Source organism: Camelus bactrianus, chromosome 5 (assembly GCF_048773025.1).
Source record: "Camelus bactrianus isolate YW-2024 breed Bactrian camel chromosome 5, ASM4877302v1, whole genome shotgun sequence".
Lineage (NCBI taxonomy): Eukaryota > Metazoa > Chordata > Mammalia > Artiodactyla > Camelidae > Camelus > Camelus bactrianus.
Window position 1 is genome coordinate 15,500,027 of NC_133543.1, and position 12,345 is coordinate 15,512,371.

A 12,345-nucleotide genomic window follows, 5' to 3' on the forward strand; every position below is an offset into this window, starting at 1 on the left:
ATTCTCATGATGAATTCTACTTGGTTAAGAGTAGTGACAACTTAAAATTACAAATTGCTGTCAGAAGGAAAATAAATATAAACCAGCTCTAAAAGATAATATTACCCAGCAGTAATTAAATGATCATTTCTCAGTCAGGCTAACTTTAAAGACACCACTGTGAGAGAAAACCACGGCAGTAATCTTCTTTCAAGGTACTGACACTGAGCAGGACCCTGTGGGGTCCCCCAAAGTACAAAGCCTTTCCCTGTCCTCATTTCTTGCTTTTAGGAAAAAGACTTCAGCCTCCTAGATCTTCCCTGAGGTCCAAAGGGCAGATTCAAGCAGTTACTAATTCGGGATGTGAGAGAAGGCAGAAGCAAACAAAAAAAGCCAGTCAAGAAACAGCAGTGCAGGGTTGGGGCAGGGTCTGGTTCCTTCTTGAGGAATATAGACAACAATCTGATGTACAGCTGAGTTCTTCTCCAGGAAAGGAGGCCCCGCCGTGGAGGAGGGCAGCTTCAGGCTGAGCACAAGCACGTGGACCCCGGACTGGGTGGCGCCAGCAGGCTGATGATGGAGATTCCTGGGGCACCAGCCCTACCTCCCCACCAACCAATCAGAGGAAGGTCACACACCCTGCAGCCGCCCCCCAAATTTTGCCTGTAAAACTCCTCCCAGAAAACCATCAGCGCGTTCTGCTGTTTTGAGTCTGAGCTAACCCCGTCCTCCTGGCTTGGCCCTGCAGTAAACCTTTCTCTGCTCCAAACTCTGATGTTTCCATTTGCTTGGCCTCCTTGTGTACTGGGCACAGGAACTGGGGTGTGACAACAGCACGCGGCATGCCAGGTGGTTCCAAGTGGGAGCTCACACCTCACGTGGCGGCACAGCGTCCCTGGATAAAGGAGTGAACAGCCATCTGAGGATGCTCACCTGACCCTCCCAGCTTCCAGCTCAGCCTCATTCCGCCTTCTTTCCCCTCCGCGTCCAGGGTGTGCTCGGCCATTCTGACCCTTCTTTACTTGAGTTTGACGTTTGATGTTTGATATTTGACATTTGACTTTTTTTTTTCAGTCCTTGATGAATTTTTTAACCCCATTTGAACACATATGTGACTTGAGCACTGAGAATTAGGATCCGTTCGGTTTCCTTGGTCACAGCTCATGGGTCCTTTCAGATTTACATCCACCGCTAAGTGCAGTCCTTGTTTTAATGATTACACTCTTAAGTGAGCATCAGTCCTGAATTTTTCTCCTTTAAGAAATATAAAACAGGGGTCCCTTTAAATATAGGGATTGCAATCTCCCTGGGCTCCAAAGTAGTTGACATGATTATCCATCACATAAATGACCATTATCGTAATCATTACCGCTAAACTTTATTGGGCACTGACAGTCAGACACTATGCAGAGATTTCTGCGGGGACTATCTCATTTAATTTTAACAGTGACACTCCATGGAGGAGCTGATGGAAACCTAGAGCTTCGAGAATACTCACTAAGGACAGGAGACTGGATTTAAACTAAGGCCTGTATAAAGCCCAGATCTAAAGTTTGGGAGTTTCTGCTTTATTGTATATCGGTGTATACCCGGAAGGGGTACATCAAAGGCTGAATCTACAACTGAGAAAAAACAAAAAACAAAAACCAGAACTGACCTCGTTAGCATTTTTTAGAAAATAATGCTATTAAATTGACTGTTTTCTCTCCCACTGTCTTAATACTTTTGTGTGTTTAGGTAAAAAAAAATGCGGTCTAACAGGTACTTAAAATTTAATAAGACTTATTATGAAAAAACTAGCTTATAGTGACTGTAGTAAACCCTTATACTGACCACATGCATTAGCTGGGATCATCTTCTGGGGAATAACTGGGAAGTCTTTGGTTGTGTCTGTCCAGCTGTGTGTTCTTTGCTTGCTGCTCGAATTTCCTTTTCTTTTTTTAATGAAAAAAAAATGATGTTGTGTAGCTCATAAATAGTTCAAGAGCTGCAAATAGAGACAGCTTGGATGTATGCACGTACACTTTTGTTTAAAGGAAACATTCAATAAAAATATTTAGTTGGTCTCATGTACCTCATCACACAGTGCCAGGCATTTCAGAGCAAAAATCTTTGTGAGTTGTGAGATTACACACAGCATCTGGAAATGATAGACTTCCGTGACCTGCTCCTTTCTTTCTGGTCTTTTAAAGCTTAGGAGGAAATTCTTATACCGGAGCGTTTTAAATACCTGTTCTTTCATTTTCTGTCTCTTACAAAAACAGAAATTGTATATAAGTATCAAAACTATGGACACTTAGGTGGTTTCCATGTCTTGGCTATTGTAAATAGTGCTGCTATGCACACTGGGGTACACGTATCTTCTCAAATTAGAGTTCCCTCTGGATATATGCCCAGGAGTGGGATTGCTGGACCATAGGGTAAGTCTATTCCTAGTCTTTTGAGGAATCTCCATACTGTTTTCCACAGTGGCTGCACCAAACTGCATTCCCACCAACAGTGTAGGAGGGTTCCCTTTTCTCCACAGCCTCTCCAGCATTTATCCTTTGTAGACTTTTTAATAATGGCCATTCACCAGAAATTGACACAACATTGTAAACTGACTACAATTTAATTTAAAATAAAAAACCTATGGAGAGATTTCCTTTAAGAAAAAAAGGAATTTTCATACGCCAAACCCATTTTATAGCCAAATAGCTAAATAGAACTGAGCTGGAATCCACCCTCTGTTTGCTAATCACTTGTTATGTGATCTTGGATAAATGACCTCCCTTCAAACTCACTGTGATAATACATAGATAAATATTATGCTTTATATATACTGTGCATTATATATAGACCTACATGTGGATGTGCATATATGTGTGTGATATGTACATATATCACATTATACATAAATATGATCTGTGCACATGTAAGTCTGGGACAATGTTACAAACCTCTTTTCCATTTTAAAACAATCTATTTCAAATGAATTTCCCTATTTTGAATAAATGGATTCATGTCAAGGGGAGAAAAAAAAAAAAAACACTTGCTATCAGCTTAATTCCTATTTTGTCCAGAAATACTGGCATTTTAAAAAATGACAAAGATAAAAACATTGACACTTAGGAAAGCCAGTGGGGAAGGTATTTTGGACAAGCCCTGTCAAGCAAATGTGTATTTTGCCAGTGCCAAAATGAATTCTATCTCCGAAGTCCAGTCGCAGAAGGCAGTAATGTGGCCAGAGGCAATTGTAATAGTGATTGCTTTAAGTTACTCCACAGTTGGGGGCAGATGGACAGTGAGTTTGGATGACAGTAGACTGAGTGGAGATTAATAAAAATGAAAAATGCAGATATTTGCCAAATGCACAATCATGATATGTCCTAAACAATTATGCCCCGAGGCTGGAAATATAATATTTGAGTTGATTTAGTTCTTCTCTACCTGCACTGACTGTTTAATAACAGGGTTGCATAACAATTCTCTGTAACTTACACTATAAAACAGTATCACATACAATCTTGGACGTTTTTTAGTGCTCAGAAATGTTCTGTGACAATAATAATTTCATCTTCACTTGAATCATAATGGGGAAAGCAAAAGGCAAATGGAAGGAAAAACAAAGGGTGGAGATGGAAAAAGAAAATAGATCCATTAAAGGACTACAAAGGGAGTACCCTAGATGTCCTAAGACCGTAGTTCCTCTCTTCTTCAAGTTCCTCTCTTCTTCACAATAACTCCGTGGGTTAGGATTATTTCCCCTCTTTTTTTTTTCTTAATAAATGAAAACATTGAAGCTCGGAGAAATTAGGCATCTTGTCCAATGTCACATGCAGAAAGATGGTCTACAGTCATGCTGGGATTTAAATCAGCCTTTCATTGCCTTCAAAATTAACTAACATGGAATACATTAAACACAGGCACATGGCTGACTGCATGTTTGTGCTCTTGCCGGGAACATCAAAAGTAAACGTTTGCGGTGCCTCATGTGACCTGTTGCCAAGCAAATGACTTCCTCTAGAATGAATCCCTTCATAAACATCAGGACCCTCTGTTTCAGGATTCTGCTCTCCTCACTTCCAGCTCCCAGGGCGATGAGACATGCTCAAACAAAGAAGAGTTTTCTGGGATCCCTTTAAGTTTTATATTATTATTATTTATTTATTATATATATATATATATTTATTTATATTTATTTAAATATTTAAATATTATATATTTATTATTTATTATATATATATTTACAATTTAGATGTCACCTTATTCTTGCATCTCTGAAGACAAACCAAATGCTTGACTTGACTTAAACTCTGTTCCTAACACAAAGTTTCTAGATGATGAATTTTGTGAATTTAGAGGCTAAAGGAGCGTGTTGACTTCTGGAAACCATCCAGGGAAATTAATGCCTACCCTCTTGAAACAGAAAGGATACCACATTTAAACATGTTTATTCAATTCTTTTATTTCAACTGAGTGAATGCTCACATAGTAAAAAAAAAAAAATCTGTTTATTGCACGAAGAGAAGCATACAAACAAAGAAAAAAAACATTTAGTCAACTTTAGTTCAAACAGCTTGGGAACTGACTTTTAATGAAATATATAAAACAAAAAGAAGTCCACATTCTACTTCGATTTGTTCTATACTCCAAAGACACCCTTCAGTGCTTGTCCACAAACAGCTGTCAGCACTTGTCTTCAGAGATGAAAAACGAAGACAATGACAATAAAATGTATCTATGGCATCTCTGGGGAAGCACATTTTTAATTTCTTTTAACTCACTCTACTTAATTTGACAGTTGGAAATTTTGTCTCATTTGGTCCCTAGAACCCAGTGGTATACATCGCTCAGTGAGCTTAATTTTATTACAGATATTATCCAAATGCTTTTTAATCATCCAAGATCATGATGAGCACCAGAGAGGAGATGTTATTTAACAGAGACACTTAACAGTGAATTAAATGAAGATAGTACTGTTTAATAAAGTGGTGTGAGCTTCCTGCTGCAGTCTTATTCTGTTTACATGAGATTTTTTGAGCTGAGACTGCCATGGCTTCAGGCATGAGATTCAAGCCTTCTTCGATTATGCAGTAAAATTGCATCAATTGTACCTTATTATCACCATATGTGTGATAATTCCGATAGTGCCTGAGATTGAGTTCAATTTGGTGTTAGTAGGACATGAAAAGAATTGGTATTAAGCTATGCTGGGGTGGAAATTTCTTTTCAGATTACAAAGAGTCTCTAAATCTGTGCTAGGAAGCTGGCTTATTTTGGAAAGGAGAGGTCATATTGAAAGGGCTTTGATCAAGTCATCAGTCTTTGCCAATTTTCACATGGAAATTTGTCAACAAAGCCACCTTGCATGTCCCAGTTTCTGAGTCACCAATGGAAGATGTTCATGTTCAAAAAATACTTGCCTACATTCTGATACTCACTATTACCAGTTAAAGTGTGACTGGAATACATATATAAATATATTAGAAAATAAAAAATGAAAAAGTAAAGAGGTAAAGTTGAACAAACTAAAAATCAGTAACTATTCTTGGAACCGTGAGAAAACTGAAGTTTCAGGGCAAACTGGTGCCCAAAAATCTGGGATGCTATAGGCATATCCAGAGGGTCATAATGGAACCGCGTTTATTTGGAGAGAAGCTGCTGGGAACATAAACTGATCTGAACACATCAATGGCATTTTTGGCAAATTGCTGGAGATTGCACTTGGACTACTGCCAGAGTAAGGAGCGCCTGGTGTCTGCAGTCTTGAGTGGCGCCAACACTCATGGGTTTTACTTCCAGAAATCCCACCAGCTTATGATATTCTGGAAAAGGCAAAACAATAGAGATGACAAAAATATTTGTGGTTTCTATGGCTCTGGGGGGGAGACGGAAGGTTAAATAGACAAAATATAGGGGATTTGAAGTGTGACGGAAGTAGTCTATGTACTACTGTAGACCATGACATCCTGCATTTTTCAAAACTCATAGACCTTTACAGCACAGTGAATTTTAATGGAAACAAATTTAAAATATATTATCTCCAGGAGGTCAGAGGACCAAATGCAGAATTTGACAAAATAGTCTAACTATATTATAGAGGTTTAAACAATCTCACTGAAGGGGTGGTGGAAAAGTGCTCACCTAAGTAACTAGAGATGCATGAATTCTGCAAGCCTAGAAACAAACATATCTGTGCATAGCTACTTAACCTGGTTGATAAAGGTATTTGCCATGAAGGTACAGACTAGTAATTCCGGTGTCACTCCACACGTGTACTAGAAATAAACAATTAGGTAAATGGATCCTGAGTGGAGAGGTGGGTTTCCCACTGTTGAGTTGAAGCTTATAGATAAGTAAAGAGAGAGACTAGAAAGATACATATGGTAACGGATTAGTTTCAGAAATATACAAACATTTTTCATAATATAAAGATGCATAAACACACATAAAACATGAACAGATAAGCTTATATAGATGAGTCAGGACACACATACACATAGTTCTTTGTTCTGTTGTCTGTGAGGTCCTGGAAACAGTGACACCTCCGTTGCAATAAGCACTCCCAGCACCCAGATCTTGGTTGCTCACACCATTCTCCAAGGAAAAGAACCAAGGCTTCCTAGGGAAATGCCTGATTCTAAGACTGATGGAGGAAATATATGAGATGATCAAGGAGCATCTCAAAGTACCTGCCAGAAAGTAAGGAAGTGGTGGGAAAGAAAAAAAAAAAAAAAAAGGTTTTGTTGATGAAGGTACGTCAAAGTACACAGGCGCTCACCAAAGCCAAAGCTGAAACAATTCGAACAACATAATCAGTATTGATTTATCATGTTACAACCCAAAATGTGAAGTAAATACATGAGTATGTGCTGACATAAATGATGAAGTGAATAAACTGGGGAGAAGAGAACTAACCCTCAGTCCTCGAGTGTATGCTGTATCCAGGGCTTTCCTTCCAGAGTAAGGAGTGGAAAGGAAGAAAAGGTATGTGCTTTATAGTAGCTGACAAGCACCACCTCAGCCAGGTGGTCACGATCGCCATGGACAGCCATGAATCATGTAGACAGTACCCTTGATGGGATGTGAGGAAAACGGCACTTCACCTCTGTGACATTCCTCCCCAAACCCATAATCCCTGTCTAACTGTGAAAGAAACATCAAACAATCACAATTCAGACACATCCCACAAAACACCTGACCAGCATGCCTTAAAATTGTCAAGCTCATCCAAAACAAGGAAATTTTAAGAAAGTGTTACAGCCCAGATGAGCTTAAGGAGACAATACAACTGATTGTAAATTAGTATCCAGGATGAGATCTTGGAAGAGAAAAAAAAAAAAAGTTTTTTAAAGGACATTAGGTAACAACTAACTCAATTGAATAAACTCTGGACTTAATAATAATGTGTCAATATTGCCTCATTAGTTGTAACTAATGCATCTTACTATTTTAAGTTGTTAGTAAATAGGAAAAACTGAGTGTGGTGTATATTTGAACTGTTTATAATATCTCTACAATTTTCCTGTAAATCTAAAATCTGTTCTAAAATAAGTGTATGTTTTAAAGTCTCTGAATTTTTTATAATACTATGTTTTCCTTTGTTAAACCTAGAATTGACTTTTGCTATGGCATCTTCCTCAAACCTGATTAACCCCATTATCTTAATAGATCATATTGTGTATGACATCAGTGGCTTTTTTTCCCCTAACATATGTTACCAATATATTGAAAACATTTCAGTATGCCAATAAATATTCCTTTGCACACAAGCTTAACAGTAAAATAATACACATATACCATAATTTATTTATATAACCAAATCTCTGCTCTTAGAAACATAGTGTTCTTTTTCACATTGCCATTCTCTAAAGTAAGGAAACTGTATTTATGATTTTAAATAATTCTCTGTGTGTATCTATGATTATTTCATTATAATAAGAATAAACACATAGTTACTGCTTAATGGAGTGTGCAAAGTTCAGACTTTTGACTCGTGTTTCCTAATGCCACCAGTAATAGTATCACATTTAGTTTCCAGAACTCTCAATGAAATTCTGCTATCACCTTTGTATTAGGAGATTATCTCACCATCATTTTAAAAAACTGTATTTATTTGAATTTTCTTCTGTATTTTGAAAAGGCAGAATCAAGTGGGATACAATAATCATGTCACTTTTTATTACACCATCGTGTAATGATCAAGGTTTCTAACTCTTCAAATAAAATATGCGTTGAGCATTCAAATTAAGAACAAGATAGACTAAACTGTGCTTGTTCTCATGTCTGTTACCTTCAATAAAGCAAACACACTTACCAGCATCTTGGGAAATAAGTGAAGTTTTTATCGAGTGAAGGATGGTAAGTGGAAAGTATTTGCGCTATCCTTTATTTATTTAATTAGCAATGAGGTTGTCAACGATTCAGATGTTCTTATTGGACAGTACGTTACTCTTTTACGAATGAACTTTCAGCCTCTGCCCAGTTTTTAGAGGTCTTCCTTTTCCTACTACTTTTTGAGAGTTGTTTATGTTACAAGGCTCTTCTTTTTGTTATAGAAATATATATTTTTTAAATCTCTCTTTGTGACGCTAGTTTTACCCCAGGCTGGCATGAATTGAGAAGAACAGGCTCTGTTACACAATGAAGATGAACGTACTAGGACTAATTTTGCATTTGACGGGTGGTCAAAGTGACAGAGGCATCGTTTATTGCTCTTGTTACTCGGTTGCTTTCATGAGTCATTTACCTTTCAGGACGGATTTCAACTGTCTCATGTCAGCTGTTCCGATACGCAGCCCTCGGCCACAACAATCAGATCCTTCACTCAGGGAAAATGTCACCCATGCTGGGCTGTCAGGGTAAATTAAGAAATTCCAAGCGAATACTATCATAAGGGTTGTTAAACGTGCAGGGATGGTAAATATAGCAATTTTGTTTCTTTTCATTATCAGAATAATTTTATTAGAACATATTCTACATTATGATAACTTCTTGGAATTATTTTCTTATTTATTTTTAATTTTTAAAGATGGATTAAAAATAGAAGAAAATTACAAAATCTAAACAAGGAAACTGAACCACTAACCCTTAAAAGGCAAGTCACTACTAACTGATACTTTTCCAAAGCACATGTTTTTTTGGTGGGGGATGAATCTTGGTGAGTCCTATCATCAACAAAGAAAATTCAAACATGTGGCCAAACTGTGAGTGCAGTTTTGCAAACGTTTTCTTGTTTCTCTAGGGCATATCTACTAGTTTGAAAGTACGTTATTCTTACTTAAAGTGTACTTACTATGTTCATTTAACAAATGAGAAACTTATATTTTATGAGATCAAGAGTGGAGTAGTTACCGGTCAGCAGTGAAGTTATAAACATTTCATTTTTGTTTAATATTCATTAAATCAGTCAATGAAGACAACATCATATAGAGAATTTCAGGGACATTGACACATCTTGGACTAGTAATAAGGAATAGCACAAATACTTTCCATTTACCATCCTTTACTTGAAAAAACTTCACTTATTTCCCAAGATGCTGGTAAGTTTGTTTGCTTTATTGAAGGTAACAGACATGAGAACAAGCACATTTTAGTCTATCTTGCTCTTAATTTGAATGCTTAATGCATATTTTATTTGAAGAGTTAGAAACCTTGATTATTACATTATGGTGTAATAAAAAGTGACATGATTATTACATAATACTTAATTCTGCTTTTTTAAAATACAGAAGAAAATTCAAATAAATACAATGTTTCAAAATGATGGTGTAAGATTTAGGGATATTAGTAAAGCTGCTTCCAAAACTTTATTTTTAAATAGCTGAATAAAAAATATCCTTTAGAATAAGAAACAGCTCTACTAATTCTTGCCATGGGCAATAGACAGTGGGTTATTTTTTTTTTAATTTGTAAAAAGAGGATAATAACTTGCATTCCCCAAATAATTAGCTCAAAATTCTTCTGTCCATCATAAGAAACTGTAGAGATTAAAAACACTTTGAAAAGCAAAGAGTGATATATTAATTCAGGGCATAGAACTAATAGAAGAAAAAGTCTTCTGTGTTTGCACAATTTCCGCAGCATTGTCTATATTTTCAAAGTTTCCAAAAAGGCAGTTTGGGAGAAAAATAGATACTTGACCTGCTAAATTGGAAATCCAAACATTAATTGCATGTAATATTTTTGAGAGGCTACTGCCTGGCAGTCGAGTCCTTACCCAGTGAGATGTTGCAAGACAGCTCTCCCGTCCACACAAGACCTTCACCATTACATCGTTTAACCCACCAGTATTCAAACCACTATTTCAAATTATCAATAAAAGGTTGCCCAGAAAACTACTCACCAGGTGACACCTTGCTATTTAACATCTCCCAATTATGAGTAGCTGGTCTTCCTGGGCTCCAAGTTGCTCAGGACCTGCAGCCAGCCTCGTCTGCTTGAAGTGGGTCTGACCAAGCCCAAGACAGGACCATGAATTTGACCACCACATTTAGAAACATCTTAGAGTCTGCTACTGAAGTCAGTGATGTCCTGTAACCTACAGCCTATGACAGCCAACTTTTCTTGCCCTGATCTCTTTCCAACCTACGCTTCTTTCTTTGGAAGGGTTGTATTAATGTGTTTGTTTTCCTTTCACTAGCACTGATGCAATAACCTTCCTTCCAAACAGGACTTTCTTTACTTTCCTTGAAAAGGAATGTGCTAGAATTATCCAAGATCTCTCTGGTACATTTTGGGCTTGGAATTGAACCAGGTGAGGCAGAATCACCTGTCTACCTCATCTTCAAAAAATTATCTCAGTGGATCATATGTGACGCCCCAGAGCCTCATAACATAAAAGAGGAAGGAGACAGTGATATATACTAGCAGATCTAACTCATTGTAGGTTTTAACAACTATTACAATAAATACGCAAAGAGAAATGGCAGAATAGGTAAGTCAAAGGTTATTTATAATTGAGACAAACTCGTGTGGAAGATTTCTGGTTCGAACTAAGACTTGAATTCCAGTTCAGAGAAAACTTAGAGCATCAGAAGTGTTAGGGAAAATATTTACTTTCAGTTTCAACAATGAGAATCTTTAAAATTATGACCTGAAACTATGGATTAAGAAAAATTTCCTGCACATCAGGTAATTAATTGTCAGGCAAAATGGGATTGTTTTTTGGGTTAGCATTTAAGGATTTTTTTTTTTTGACAGTGGAAATACTAGGGGTCTTTAGGAATGAGACTGTCAATTTGATGACAGAGTTTAAGGAAGATGACTCTGTAATTTTATATAATATAACTGGAAACTCCAAGAGACTGGACTCAGGGACATGTGCTAAACTAAATGGCAGTGGAAATAGAATGAAAATGTCCTCTGTGCCTTTTAAAGCTCAGAACGAGGGGTGACATGTATGTTATGCCTCATTCTCCTGAATCAAGTAATCATACACATATAATGACGTGATAAGAAACCTGGTAACCGAACCCTAAATAATTAAACAAACGTTAATCTTGGTACTGAGAGAAGGCATGCACGTTTCTCAAAATACACATATTATATGTAGCCATTAATATGTTAAAAGAATTCTTCATATCCCAGGATTCACAACCACATATGCCTCAATTTAATGTTAATATGGCGACCAACAAATGTGTATCACAGCCATGTATATGAATGAACACACGCCTATGCACAAATGTAAATCTTGGCCAAAATATCTGAATGTAATTACTAACCAGTCACACAGACACACACACACACACACACAAACACATAATTATAATGAATAATTCATGGATTCTAACATTTTGTGGTCAATCTTCAAATCTCCACAACCTTTCTACCCTACCACCGTAAATGTGAGCACGCAAGAAGACACTGTTTGTTCCTGCCACTAGCTCTGTCCTCTGGGTAGCTTGGGTACACGTTTTTTTCTGAGCTCTGGATTTCCATAAAATTGAATATGATATCCAACATTAATTGATTCTGTTTGGTACTTTTTCGCATCATTATGTTTCAGAAGGGACTACCGTTACAATTTGCTCTCGATTGTCACAGTAACGTCAAATAAAATAGTTTCAGGTATAAATATGATAATTAATTTCTTCAATTACTTAACACCATCACTCAAAGAAACACGGCCCCTGTAGACCTAACGAGACCTCCGTTGACCGTCCCCCATCCGGGAGGGAACAGGGTACCGCATCCCTGCAAGGAGTGGAAGAATTTCAAACTCTTCGTATGTTTTCTCATCTCTTTCACAGTCTTCTATTTGTTTTATGTATGATGTTCAAGATTTTAAGTTGTACTTACTGAGAATAAGGAAAAATGTGTCTACTCAGCCTTCCCATAAGCAAACATTCTATTTATCTGAAAAATAATAATTTGAGGTAA